Below are 13,839 nucleotides of genomic sequence, written 5' to 3'. Positions count from 1 at the left end.
AGAGGAATACCAACCAGAGAGGAATACCAACTAGAGAGGAATACCAACTAAAGAGGAACACCAACTAGAGTGGAATACCAACCAGAGAGGAATACCAACCAGAGAGGAATATCAACTAGAGTGGAATACTAACTAGAGAGGAATACCAACTAGAGAGGAACACCAACTAGAGAGGAATACCAACTAGAGTGGAATACCAACTAGAGAGGAATACCAACCAGAGAGGAACACCAACTGGAGAGGAACACCAACTGGAGAGGAATACCAACTGGAGAGGAATATCAACTAGAGAGGAATACCAACTAGAGAGGAACACCAACTAGAGAGGAACACCAATGCGGCTTATCTGTAATTCTTTCATCCATTTCAACTTTACAATTAAAATTTGTTCGGCTTGAGAGTTATCCCTGATCCAATGAAAAAGGGCTAGGCAGCCAAATAATTAATTGACTGACCCTGGCTGTCCTGTTTCTAAAGAACCAGAAAGCAATATTAGCATTTTTGCTGTGCTGTTTTTTTTTCCAACCTTCATTCCACATGACTGTGTAATTCTGTTTTAAGGGACTTGCATAATTCTGAAATGTCTGTGTTTGCATATTTTCATATCAGGAATCAGAAGGTGGATTTCCTTTGTGTGGTATTGGGAATGTAACTGTAAATGTGTTCATAGTTTTACTACAAACCACATAAAGTGCCCTTTGTCTGGCTGTTTAAATTGTGTTCTCAATAGTCGAAATATAATTATTCTGCAAATCAGGTAATTTTGACAAATAGTTGATCCATTTGTAAATGCGCTCCATTTTAATAAGGTCCATGCTTATAGTATTTTAAAAGTAAAACATAGCTCCGTTAAGTTCTATCGAAGCCTACACATTTAACTATTTACAAACATAGAAAGTACAGTGCAGAAGGAGCCCACTCGGTCCATCGAGTCTGCACCGACCCATTTAAGCCCTCACTTCCACCCTATCCCCGTAACCCTGTAAACACCTACCCTTTTTAGTCACTAAGGGAAATTTATCATGCCAATCCACCTAACCTGCACGTCTTTGGACTGTGGGAGGAAACCGGAGCACCCGGAGGAAACCCACAGAGGCACGGGGAGAACGTGCAGACTCCGCACAGACAGTGACCCAGCGGGGAATCGAACCTGGGACTCTGGCGCTGTGAAGCCACAGTGCTATCCACTTGTGCTACCGTGCTGCCCATAGCAAACATAGCTTCACTTTTAATGTACATTTCCATAGCTTATAGATGCAATGTGGTCTAGGACACGAATAAAGATTAATGCAAATACTACCAGCCTTTGACTCAGTCTGGCTGTTGAACATTTAAATGATCTAGTGTAGGGCGGCATGGTGGCTCAGTGGTTAGCACTAACGCCTCATGGTGCCGAAGACCCGGGTTCGATACCGGGCCCGAGTCACTGTCTGTGTGGAGTTTGCACATTCTCCCCGTGTTTTCGTGGGTTTCACCGCCACAACTCAAAGATGTGCCGGGTATGTGGATTGGCCACGCTAAATTGCCCCTTAATTGGGAAAGGAAATAATTGGGCACTCTAAATTTTAAAAAATAATATCATGCAGATGCTTTCTTCTAACTTTAATATAAAAGTAATTCTAAATTAATTTTTCAAGTACAGCACTGTTATCATGGTGTGTATTTGGCTGACACACACGACATTTGAGTGCCTTGTACCACCTATACATATTGTCTAAATACCAAGGAGAACCTATTAAAATGTCATCTATCAATGCCTATTAATTTGCATGATCCATGCAAAGAACATTCTAGTAAAGGAAATGTTTACTCGCTCAGTTCAGTCCATTGATCCATTCATATGGACTCTACACGAGTCGTCTCCTACAAAGGACTGAAAGGTTTTGCTCAGCGTCGAGGTGCTTGCTTTAAGAGACTTTTACTCTATTATCCAGACCTCAGTTTGTATAAAAGAGCCTGCAATCTAGAGGAAGAAAGAGGAGAGGATGTCTGAAGCAGACCTTTAATAGAACGCAGACTCTCCCAGCAGGAATCATTGGCTTTTCTGTATTACTTTATTTCTACAGCAGGGTAATAAAACTAACGCTCATCAAGAAGGAACGGGTCTTAACTGGCAAACAGTAATATGGTTAGACCTTAATGCTATGTGGGATTACTGAAACAAATGGATGGGTATATAAGAAAAGGACAGCATCTGTGCTGTCAGCTGTGGCATGTGCAAATGGATTTCATAAGTAGCAGTGAAGACATTTAAGCGTCTGCTGGAGGGCTTGTATTCATTGTAACTGTGGCTGCACAAGTTCCAGGCTGAGGCTGTAGAAACGTTGTGTGCAGTGAGTAGTTTGATTATTTTTGATTCAGTCATAGTCCATTTCATAAAATGTGATTGGTTGGAATTACCACTGTATGCTTCCAAATGTACTTTCATAGACGCGTAATGTATTTGATGTAATTTTATTTTGATCTGTTTGAGAAGAACGTTGTGAGACTTGTTTGCTTTCTGAATGGAAACCTTGATTTCAGTTTATTTGCTTCATGTGGATTTAATTTGTGGTGAAGAAAAGAGGCAAACCTGAGGAAAAAACGCTCCATCATTTCTTCTGTCTTTTGGTGGTGGCAGGTTTCTGTTTGCTATTAGCCCCCCACCCCCCCCAAAAGGGGGAAATTTTTGTCCGTCTCAGTTCGACTGATGTTCAAAAATCGAGTCCCAAAGAGTAAAAGCTGAATAGAACTCCTTTTGAATTATTCACTCTCCTCAATAATTTATGAGCTATAATAGCTTCTGTGTATGTGTGGTAGCTGAACCCTGACAGTTGCACATGACTTGGTTGAGAGAGATAATGTGGATATTGCTGTAATGGATGTGGAAAGCATCGCAATAAGTGGGTGGGGGAATACTGAGAGTACCCTGGCACTCTACTTCAGATTCCTGTGCGAGTGCAGAGGAAGGTGAAGCCGGACTGATGCAGCAGGTTATCTTGCAAGCTGGACGAGAGTGTTTTTTTTCCCACCTTGTGCACTAACTATCCCTGAAGCAGTACTTTAGAAAGGGGAGAAATGCATAATGCTTATTACTTCCGGCTGTCTGTAAGCTGGAATGAAAAATACAAAATCAACGCACTGTATTATGCTAAATCATTATTAAGTATAAATTAATCTGTTTATTGACAGAATACGTTTTGCATCATTAGCATCATCTAGCAGTAGTTAATAATGAATTGGTAATTAATAATGAATTATCCAATAGAGGAAGATTGTTATTTTTAAGTAAGATTATCCCTGACATGGGAGGTGATCACACACTTCATTTTATTTTGTGGCTTCATTTTATGTCTAATCCTGCCAGTGTAAGATTAATGGTAGTAAACAAGATGCAAAATCAAACAAAATTACACATCAATAAAAGTAAAATGTTAATTGTCCATGGCTGTCATTTAGTCACTGTAAAGAATGAACAGACATTTACGTAGCATTTTGTTTTACAATCTCATGGCATCCCAAATTACAACAAACGATTAATACATTTTGAAGTGAATTAATTGTTGTTTTATGGACAAAACAGATAGCCAATTTTCAGACAGCAAAGTCCCGTAAACAGCACTGTGATCAATGGCCAGTTAATTTATTTTGGTGGTGATTGAATGATGGATAAGGGATGAACTGGCTTTTCTCTGGAAATACACCATACGTCCACTGAACTAGGCAGAGGGACCTTTATTCATGAAGACAGTGGGTAAAATTTCCCACATTTTTCCAGATAAAACCCATCGTGTAACTCTCCAGCTGCACAACTGACTTTTTAGTCCAGATTTTGAGCCTCTCGGAAAATTCAGGTGGCATGTTTCAGGTCATCACTGTGGAGGGAGGGGGTGGGTTTGGGGGGAGGGGGGGGGGCACTGATAGAAGGCAGTCTCTGAAGAGCGCGGGTGCCATATTTAAAGGACAGAAGATAGCACAGAATATAAACTCCCCCCATACAGAGGGGGAGGATACAGAGGATCCCTCCCCCCCCCCCCCCCCCCCACACACACACACACATGAGCAACCACAACCATCAGCTTCGGGGGCTCCCCGCCCAAGCTCGTTCCCACGACCATTATCATCGGAGATTCGCCCACCCCAATACAAGTATTGGTCAGGGTTCTCTTTATCCCCCCACCCCCTCCTGTCCACCATCAGGATCAGGGGCTCTCTCTCATCTGCCCCCACCACCATCAGAGTCAGGGGCTCTCCCCCGTCTTCCTCCATCACCGTCAGCATTGGGGGCTCTCCCCACACCCCTGCCCCCAACCATCATCCACAGTTGAGTCTCTCCCCCACCCCCCTCCACCCCCACTTCCCCAACTGCCATCAGAATTGGGGGCTCTCCCCCCTGTAGTGATCTGTATATCTGAGTGTATGTAAAGGGTTAACATACATAAGCAAGTGCTAGAAAACCACTAGATGGCAGCACCAGATATAAGTATGAAAGGTAAACTCAGAGAGCGTTCCTGCCTCTTTGTGTTAGGAGTGACTAGTGAACAGATTTAGAGAGAGATAGCTTAGTGTGCAGGTGCAGTTAATCATCATTTTATATATATTTAAGCTTATTAATCTTATCTACAGTTATAGCTATTGAAGAGTGAACAAACTCATTGTTAATTTATTATCGTTACTCAATAAACAGTATTTGCTTTATTTGAAGACTTTGAGTGTTACTGAACATCACGCATACGACCATTCTTACAGAAAGAAAATGAGTAACAAGATATTACAAAACGTAATATAACATGGTACCAGGTCTTGGCTTCAGAAAAATTAACTAGTTATATTAGAAAATTCAATTACAAAATGTAATATAACATCTTTCTCTCCCCACACTGCAATCAGCATTGGGGATTTTTCCCCCTCCCTGTTCCGACCACCAGCAGCATCTGGGGCTCTCCCCCACTGCCCCTATTGCCATCAGCATTGAGGCTCTCTCCTCTCCCCCTGCCCCCACCACCATCAACATTGGAGATCTCCCAGCTCTGCCCCCATCATCGTCAGCATCACGGGCTCTCCTATCTTTCCCCCACCACCAGCAGCATCGGGGGCTCCTTCCCCCAACAAACATAACACGAACCCCTCCCCCAGTCCAGCTCACCAGAATAGTCCGCCCCGAGCACTGCCCCCGGCATCGTTGGCATTGCCAGGTTGGAACTGCCAACGATGCCAGGGCACTGCCTGGGCATGTCCATCTCCCTCTGGAGTCTATACTTGCCTTTGTGCCCCGGGGGATTCCATTGACTGATTCTCGTTTTCCAGAACATGTTACAAACCTTGCCAACTATAAATATTGATTGATGGTTATCATGTGGCAGGGGGCTTGGTGAATATATTAAAATATATTTAAATGATATTCCCACCCTTTCTGGGTGTGAACCTCGTTACATCACCAGCGAGGGGCCTGGAAAATCGTGAAACGCGATCTCGCTGACGAAAACTTCATTTTCCGATTTTGGCGGGATTTTTCTGCCTGTGTGGCCGCTCTCACTGATGGTAACGCAGGCTGAAAGTCGCCTCCAGTATCTCGAACAATACAGTACTCCTCTGAAGTGTCAGCTTGAATTATGCGCTTACATGGAGTGGGTTTTGAACTCGTAGCCTTCTAACAGATGAGTAAACATGCTAACACTAAGCTAAGATGACACTGCTACTTGGGGTTTGGGACTGGATTGTGTTTAAGCTTCATGCTCATAGTTTGAGAACATCAGAATAAATTTACTGTCTCCTTGCCTTGTAACGCACTCCCGAAACATTGTGGTGTTGCAAGGTAACTCTCCAATATTAACCCTGGTTCCTTGAAGGGGGATTATAATCAAGTTTTAAAAGGAGGACACTCCAGTTCATAACAAATGCATTTAAATGAGGTGGTGAATCCACGTTTTAATATTAATTATGATCTGGACATGTGAACTGCTGCAAAGAGTGGTGGAAGCAAGTTCATTCGTAACTTCCAAAAAAGAACTGGATAAATACTTCAAATGGTAAAATTGACAGGGCTATGAGGAAAGTTTGGGGAAGGGGACTAATTGGATAGTTCTTTAAAGGACTTGAACAATGGGCCTGTCCTGCTGTGGAACTCTACAGGGCTCTGATATTTATTGGGGAGGGATGTGTTGTCAGGGGCAACCCAGAAATGCAGATTGTGTTGGGATCAATGGCAGGATCTCGATATTAATAATTTTCTCCTCTTCCCACCCGGTAGTGGGCCAGATTGTTTGGTGGGAAAGCTAAGAGGTGAGGAGACACTGCATGGAAACAGACCTTGGCAATCGGAAAAAATCAGGGCATGGGGGGGGGGGGGAAAGGTTTCCAGGTGGGGGCAGCACAGCCAACAGATTGTGGGGAAGGGGTTTGACATGGGTCAGCGGCTGTAGGCAGGTCACTGGGTGGTGGGCAGATTGAAGGGGCATCAGTGGACCAATTGATTGTAAGGGGAGGATGATCATTTAAAACATTTAAAAAATAAATTTAGAGCACCCAATTATTATTTTCCAATTAAGGGACAACTTAGCATGGCCAACCAACCTAGCCTGCACATCTTTGGGTTGTGGGGGTGAAACCCACGCAGACACATGGAGAATGTGCAAACTCCACACAGACAGTGACCCTGGGCGGGATTCGAACCCGGGTCCTCAGTGCCGTGAGGCAGCAATGCTATCCACTGTGCCACCTTGCTGCCCCGGGGGGAAGGATGATCATGATGCACTATTTAAGCAAGGGTTTGGAGAAAGAGTTCTTATTCCTCCTCCTCCTGCCTGACAGACACTACGTACCTCTTGAAAGCACTATCTCTTGCAGCTGTCACTTACCTATCAACTGCCAGGTCTCCCCTACAACAGGTTCCATATGGACATAGAAAACAGGAGCAGGAGTAGGCCATTCGGCCCCTCGATCCTATTCCACCATTCAATATGTTCATGGCTGATCCTCTTCTCTCCTCGTACCCCTTGACACCTGAAGTGTCTAGAAATCTATCTATTTCCTTCTCAACTATTTTTGGTAACGTAATATAGAATTCCACAGGTTCACCACCCTCTGAGTATAGATATTTCTTCTAATGTCAGTCCTAAATTGCTAACCTCTATGCTGACATTATGAGGCCCTGTTATGGACTATCCAGCCAGGGGAACATCATCCCTCCATCCAGTCTGCTCAGCCCTGTCAGAATGACATTACAAGGAGATCCCTCTCCATTCATCTGAACTCCAGTGAGTACAGGACCAGTCGACCCAATCTCTCCTCATAAGACAATCCTGCCAGCCCACGAATCAGTCTGGTGAACCTTCACTGCACTCCCCTCTATGGCAAGTATGGGTGAGATGCACCGGTCACGTGTACCTGAAAAGCAGTGCAGGAGAATTCTACGATTATGAGACTAAGTGCCGATGCCGGTGTGGGGACTGTGGCATTTTACGACAAACAAAAATGGTGCAACAGCTGCGCCGATTCAGCTACTTTATTGGGCCAACACCATTGTCACGTGGATCACAATCAATGCCATGGAAACCGGTGCCGAATTCGCCGGGTCCGTGATTGGAGTACATGAGGCTCACATGCCGCAGCTACACTTAAACAATCCATCCCCTCAATACACACCGTCCCAGTCAACAAGATGGCTGGAAGGAGGGCAGTGCCACGGTTCAGGGACGCTGAGTTGGACACTCTCATGGAACTGTGGAGGAGAGGAGGATGACCCTGTACCCCGGCCCGGGAGGAAGGCCACCAGGCTTTGCCGTTCGCTGTGCCTGGGCTGTAACCCCTGTCACCCAGGAGCCAGCCCCTCAGCCGGAGGGGGGGGGGGGGGGGGGGGGGGGGGGCGTGGTTGCCCTTGAACATGTCTCAGGAATCACCGTGTGTCAGGATGAGGAAGTCGTGCACACTGCCCGGGTATTGGGCACAGATGTGCACGAAGCGCAGCTGATGGTCACAGACCAGCTGGATGTTCATCGAGTGGTACCCCCTTCGGTTAGTGTAGAGCGGCTTGTTATCCACAGGAGCCCATAGGGTGACATGCATCCCGTCTATCGTCTCCTGGATCCCGACAGCCAAAGCCTTGGCCTGTTCGGCGAGGTCGGCGAAAGTTATGGAGAGTACTTCCCATCCCGGTGACGGCAGCGAACCCTGCTGCCCGAGCCTGGTGGACTCGGCCCACATGGAACTGGATGTATTGAGGAGCCTGGACATATAGGGCCTCCGTGACAGCCCGGATGCACTTGTGTAGCGAGATCTGAGAGATCCCGGACAGGTCCCCAGGGGAAAGACCCCGTTGCATAAATGTTCATGGCGACCATCACCTTGATGGTCACTTGGAGCAGGTGCCATCCCTCATACCCCCATGATCCAGCAGGTCCTCGAATGACAGGCACTGCCGGTACACACGAGGCCTCATGGGGCGCCTCCTTGGCACCTCCTCCTCCTCGGCCTGTTGGGCGGCCGGCCCTCCAGCCTGTGCGGCCGCCACCTACTCCTCTGCAGCCCGGTCCTCTGCAGCCCGTTCCTCTGCTGGCCGTTCTGCTGCTGGCCGTTCCGCTGCTGCACATTCCACTACTGCAGCTTCTCCTCTCCAAGCGGCCCCCACTCATGCAGGGCATCTCACAGCGTTGCAACCATTGCCACGGCGGCCAGAATTCCTGGTTGAACTCCAAACGCCATTGTCTACAGGGGCCGCAGGCCAACATAGATCATAGATCATAGAATTTACAGTGCAGAAGGAGGCCATTCGGCCCATCGAGTCTGCACCGGCTCTTGGAAAGAGCACCCTACCCAAGGTCCACATCTCCACCCTATCCCCATAACCCAGTAACCCCACCCAACACTGAGGGCAATTTTGGACTAAGAACAATTTTAGCATGGCCAATCCACCTAACCTGCACATCTTTGGACTGTGGGAGGAAACCGGAGCACCCGGAGGAAACCCACGCAGACACGGAGAGAATGTGCAGACTCCACACAGACAGTGACCCAAGCCGGGAATCGAGCCTGCGACCCTGGAGCTGTGAAGCATTTATGCTAACCACCATGCTACCCTGCTGCCCACATGGAGCTGTTAGTGGCACTGGGGGCAATTTTGGCCGAAGGATGAGAATAGTGTGAATAAGACTTGAAATTTAGCGTAAAATTGGGGCCAAATTGCTGATTACCATAACTTGAATTTGACAAACAAGACATTTGCTAGTTGAGTGCTCGAATACCGATTTGACCCAATTTTCCTACACATGGGAATTCTTTGCATCCCATTGATGGAATGAGCTGGCCTGGCTGGCACACAGCAGCACATTGCAGGATGGCTCAGGAACCAAAAGAGAGAAGACATAGATCACAGCTGGACATTGGAAGTCTTTGAGGTGAAAGTTCAGAAGAGGAGGGATGTTCTCCACAGATAGGAAAGATACTTCCTTACTTTCCCCCTCTTCTGCAGGTGCAGTTCTGCCTGGCATTTCATTCCTCATCGAGAAAAATTCAGATCCCGAGCAAGTACTTTCTTCCTCTTGGTGCCTTCCATAAGGTATCTAATAAGAGACGACGGCCATGACTCAAGCCCAGAATCGAACCTGGGACCCTGGAGCTGTGAAGCAATTATGCTAACCACAATGCTACCGTGCTGCCCTATGTTAGCTACATGTTAGCATCGCGTATACTGCTGTGCCCAGCCAGGTTCCATGGCATACACGGTGGCCCTGGTTGGCACTGTGGGCCCCGCCCATGCATATCCCTCCCCCATCCCCGCAACCCTGCCTCTTCGGTATCCGGCACCGTGTGGGCCCCTGGTCCTAGCGTTGCCCTCACTGGGGGCTGTTGTGGGTGTGGCCCTGGGTGGTCTGCCGTTGGGGGGTAGCCAGTTGACAGGGCCCCTCCCCCGGCCTGGCAGAAGCCTCTCCTGCCAGAGCCAGCACGGCTGGTGTCCGGGCTGGCAGCGTAATCACAGGTTCATGAGTTTTAAGAGCACAAGCGCCATTTAGTGCTGGTCTCCACAAATGAGGACCAGAGGAATGGCACTTATGGGGAGTCTCCCAGGACATTGGAGGCGCCCAGATGCATGTCCACTGGGCAGGGTGTTACTGCTGGTGCCACCTGATCACCCTGCCATTGCTAACCTGGTACTGCCAAGGTTCCCAAGTGGGTGAGACAGGGTGAGAGGCTGGTGGTGGCAAGCTGGCATTTTTTGCATGGTGGTGATCGAACTGGGGGGGGGGGGGGGGGGGGGGGGCTGCATGACATAGGTACAGGGGCCCCAGAGAGCCCCATTCAGTGAGTTGGCACTTTGGTGGGTTTGGGAGTTGCATCAGGGACTCTAGAGAGCGAGACACCATTTAGAAACGGCTTCCCGTCTCTCGCTGCACTAAGGAGTTCCGGAAGTGAAGCTCCTCAATGCATACAACGGGGCTAAATGCGGTCTCACTGCTGAGACCCCGATCTATCTGGATGGCGCTCTGAACGCTGGGAAACATCCGGTTCATCTCGCGCTATGGGACTCTGTTCACATTCGGTTAGATCGTGCCACATATCTTTTCTTGGGTAAGGAGACCAAAACTGCACATAATACAACAGGTGTGGTCTCACCAAGGCCCTGTACAGCTGCAGTAAGACATCCTTGCTCCTGTACTCAAGTCCTCTTAATAATAATAATCACCTTTATTAGTGCCACAAGTAGTCTTACATTTACACTGCAATGAAGTTACTGTGAAAATTCCCTAGTCCCCCTACTCTGGTACCCGTTACCGTACACAGAGGGAGAATTCAGAATATCTAATTCACCTAACAGCATGTTTTTTGGGACATGGGAGGAAACCGGAAAACCCGGAGGAAACCCACGCAGACATGGGGAGAACGTGCAGACTCCGCACAAACAGTGACCCAAGCTGGGAAACAAATACGGGTCACTGGCGCTGTAGAGCAACATTGCTAACCACTGTGCTACCGTGCCGACCGTTCTGACAATGAAAGTCAACATACCATTCACCTTCCTAACTGCTTGCTGTACTGGCCAGCTTGCTTTTAGTCACTGATGTACCAGGATACCCAGATCCCTTTGTACATCAACATTTGCCAATCTATCACCACTTAAATTATTCTCTGCCATTCTGTTTCTCTGCCTGAAGTGGATAACTTCACACTTATCCACATTATACTGCACTTGCCATGTATTTTCCCACTCACTCAACTTGTCAAAATCACCTTGATGTCTCTTAACACCGTTCTTACAATGAATATTCCCACCTAGTAATATTATTTCAGAATAATATGGAAGGAATACACTTGGTTCCCTCATCCAAGTCATTGATAGCTGTATATATATATATATATACAGCCAATATTTGGGGTCCAAGCACTGATCACCGCTGAACCCCACCAGCCAGCACCTGTCAGACACCCCCAATGCATGCATAATTACAATGTTGTGGTCTTGCTTTGCACATAGTCAGCAATTTTAACACTCCACTCCATCTACTCCTGACCCTCCCTGACCTGCCATGGGTGTGGGTTCAAATGCATCCCTGTGATTCTATGATCAGTGCCATTAAATCTGACATAAAACAACATTAATGTTGTTGAACATTAATGGCGTAAAGATGGGAGAGGCAGAAGGGCACAATGCGAATCCCACTGACAAGTATGCACCCCCCCCCCCCCCCCATGCCATGGGAATTGCTGGGTCACACCCCCACACTGGGATTTGCTGGGTCATCCCATAGCCACAGCACACACGCATGAGGGTGATCTGACACCCCCACCAGACCCCCATCAGAGACCCCCCACATCAGAGACCGATACCCGAGACCCCCACCAGAACCCTACATCAGAGAACCCACCTCTATGTGAACTGCTACAATCTGCCCAGATCCTATTGGCTGGGGATTATCGGTAACCCCATGTTCCTTGAGGAATATGAGCTCTCCCAAGGAGGGGGCTGGGGCAATCATTAACAGTGCCGCTGTGTAAATAGAGCTGACCAGTGTGATACCGGCTAGAGAGGGAACCAGTAGAGAACTGCTGGTACTGTGTGCATATTGTAGTAAATAAAGTTACTTTCAGTTTCACTCTACAAACTCTGTGCTAGATTCTTCATAGCCCTCACAAAATGAACCGAACTACAATGTTTAAAATATGATTGACAGCTCCTGACCACATCAAAAGCAGTTAAGTGCTTCCTGCTGAGAAAAAGAGGGTGTGGAAGTACTTAACTTCGACATGTTTATAAACATTGTGGCTAGGTGCAAAGCAGGGTACTTAAGATGCATTCAAGCATGAATGGAAATAAAAATGACCAATTCCGACACCTGGCTGTTTTGAAGCTATTACCCTGTTAATTACAGCCTACTTAATCTGTTTCTCCTTTCAAGTGAATAGAGGCCTCTCAGATCAATGGATTTGATGGGGTTTAAAGCCTTGTGATGTAGTTTTGACTTTCTCTGAAGTAACATCTGCTGTATTCTAAAAATATGCCTGAGGCAGCCGGTATAAGGGACACTGTTTCTGCCTGGACTGCTCTTTAGTTTCTGTGGGGTGTGGGATGTCTCTGACATGGAGGGGGTTTCTGATATTGGAGTGTGTTTCTAATATAAGGTGATCTCTGACATGGGGAGGATCTCTGACACAGGGGATCTGGCAGAGGGGTCTGAAGAGGTAGTCTGATGGGGGCCTGTGGTAGGGAGAGCAGGATTTTTGTTGTGGCCCTTCGATGAGCTTTGGGGGCACTTACGTTAAATACTTACCGCCTTGTCCCACTGTAAGGTCCATTGCGTCAGGACCTCACTGATAAATACTTGTACCAATCCATGCTCACGTGAATCTCGGCTGAGAGGGGTGGAGCATCATGGAACATGGAGAATCCATAGCGGGATTCTTTGATCCTGAGGCTAAGTGTTAATGCAGGGGGCCAGTACAGCACTGCAGCGACTCACGCAGCTCCAGCTGCCGTTACCGGCGTCAAACGGGCACAGCGGGTCAGTGCATGCGCGCTACGGCCGGCGCGAATTCGCACATGCACGCGAGTTTCCTTCTCAACATGGCGGAGATCTACAGGGGCCCTGGCGCGGAGGAACATAGGCCCCCACCAGGAGAGGCCAGCCCGCCAATTGGTAGGCCTCGATTGCGGGTCAGGCCATGTTGGTAGCGCCCTCCCCCCCCCCCCCCCGGGGTCGGATCTGCCCTCCCCCCCCATTAGGCCCCCCCTCCCTCCCCCGCAGGATGAACGGTGAGGTCCCGCCAGGTAGGGCCACATGTGAACGGCGCGGGCGGGACCTAGCCTATCTTGGTAGCCACTCGGCCCATCGCGCACGGGGGATCGCCGGGGGCGCCTGACATTAAAATATTTTTTATGCAAAACCCATTTGCTGTCGTATTAATAAAACTGAATCATATTGCTCCTCTTAAAAATGTCAATTTATTAAAAAATGCAAATAATTTCTAAAATGTTGCCTGATTGCACTGGCTCGTGGTAAACTTTATGCCAGGCAATTTACCAATTGATTGAAAACTTTAGCAGAGAAAGCACCTCTCAAACTCAGCAAAATGTAAAAACAAATGCAGGAGTACAAGGCCAGAAATTCAACCCAACTATTCAGACTTATAGTGGAACTGAAAATGTTTAAATCTAGTCTGACATAAGCTAAATATGAGCTGAAATGTGCTTGTTAAGCTTCCAGAAGTCAGAAAACATCTTTCTCATTTTCTCCCCCAAAATATAAATATGAGAGCTGGTACTGAACCTTTTTTGGTCACTTCCTCCCACATAGTCTGGACTTTCAGAAAAAGCACTTCACCTGCAGTATCTTCAAAGGGAGCAGTTGAATATCTTTCATTCGTTGTTAG

The 13,839-nt window shown here is 47.5% G+C and overlaps 1 protein-coding gene across 12 annotated transcripts in view; it reads left to right on the top strand.

Moving 5' to 3' along the window:
- The window catches only part of mgat4c (mgat4 family member C), a 432,470-nt gene that overhangs the window by 340,467 nt on the left and 78,164 nt on the right, over nt 1–13,839 (top strand). For 4 of the 12 annotated variants that reach the window (XM_038780734.1, XM_038780725.1, XM_038780726.1 and 1 more), the window contains exon 1: nt 1,880–2,333. The exons of the other annotated variants lie outside the window; for them this stretch is intronic. The gene's annotated coding sequence lies outside the window, so the exon portion shown is untranslated. Of the gene's footprint in view, nt 1–1,879; nt 2,334–13,839 lie in introns of those variants that run through there. 12 annotated transcript variants of the gene reach the window in all.

The sequence above is a fragment of the Scyliorhinus canicula genome, chromosome 20 (assembly GCF_902713615.1).
Source record: "Scyliorhinus canicula chromosome 20, sScyCan1.1, whole genome shotgun sequence".
Taxonomy (NCBI): domain Eukaryota; kingdom Metazoa; phylum Chordata; class Chondrichthyes; order Carcharhiniformes; family Scyliorhinidae; genus Scyliorhinus; species Scyliorhinus canicula.
The sequence above is the reverse complement of the archived record's forward strand: the minus strand, read 5'-3'. Positions and strand labels throughout refer to the sequence as shown.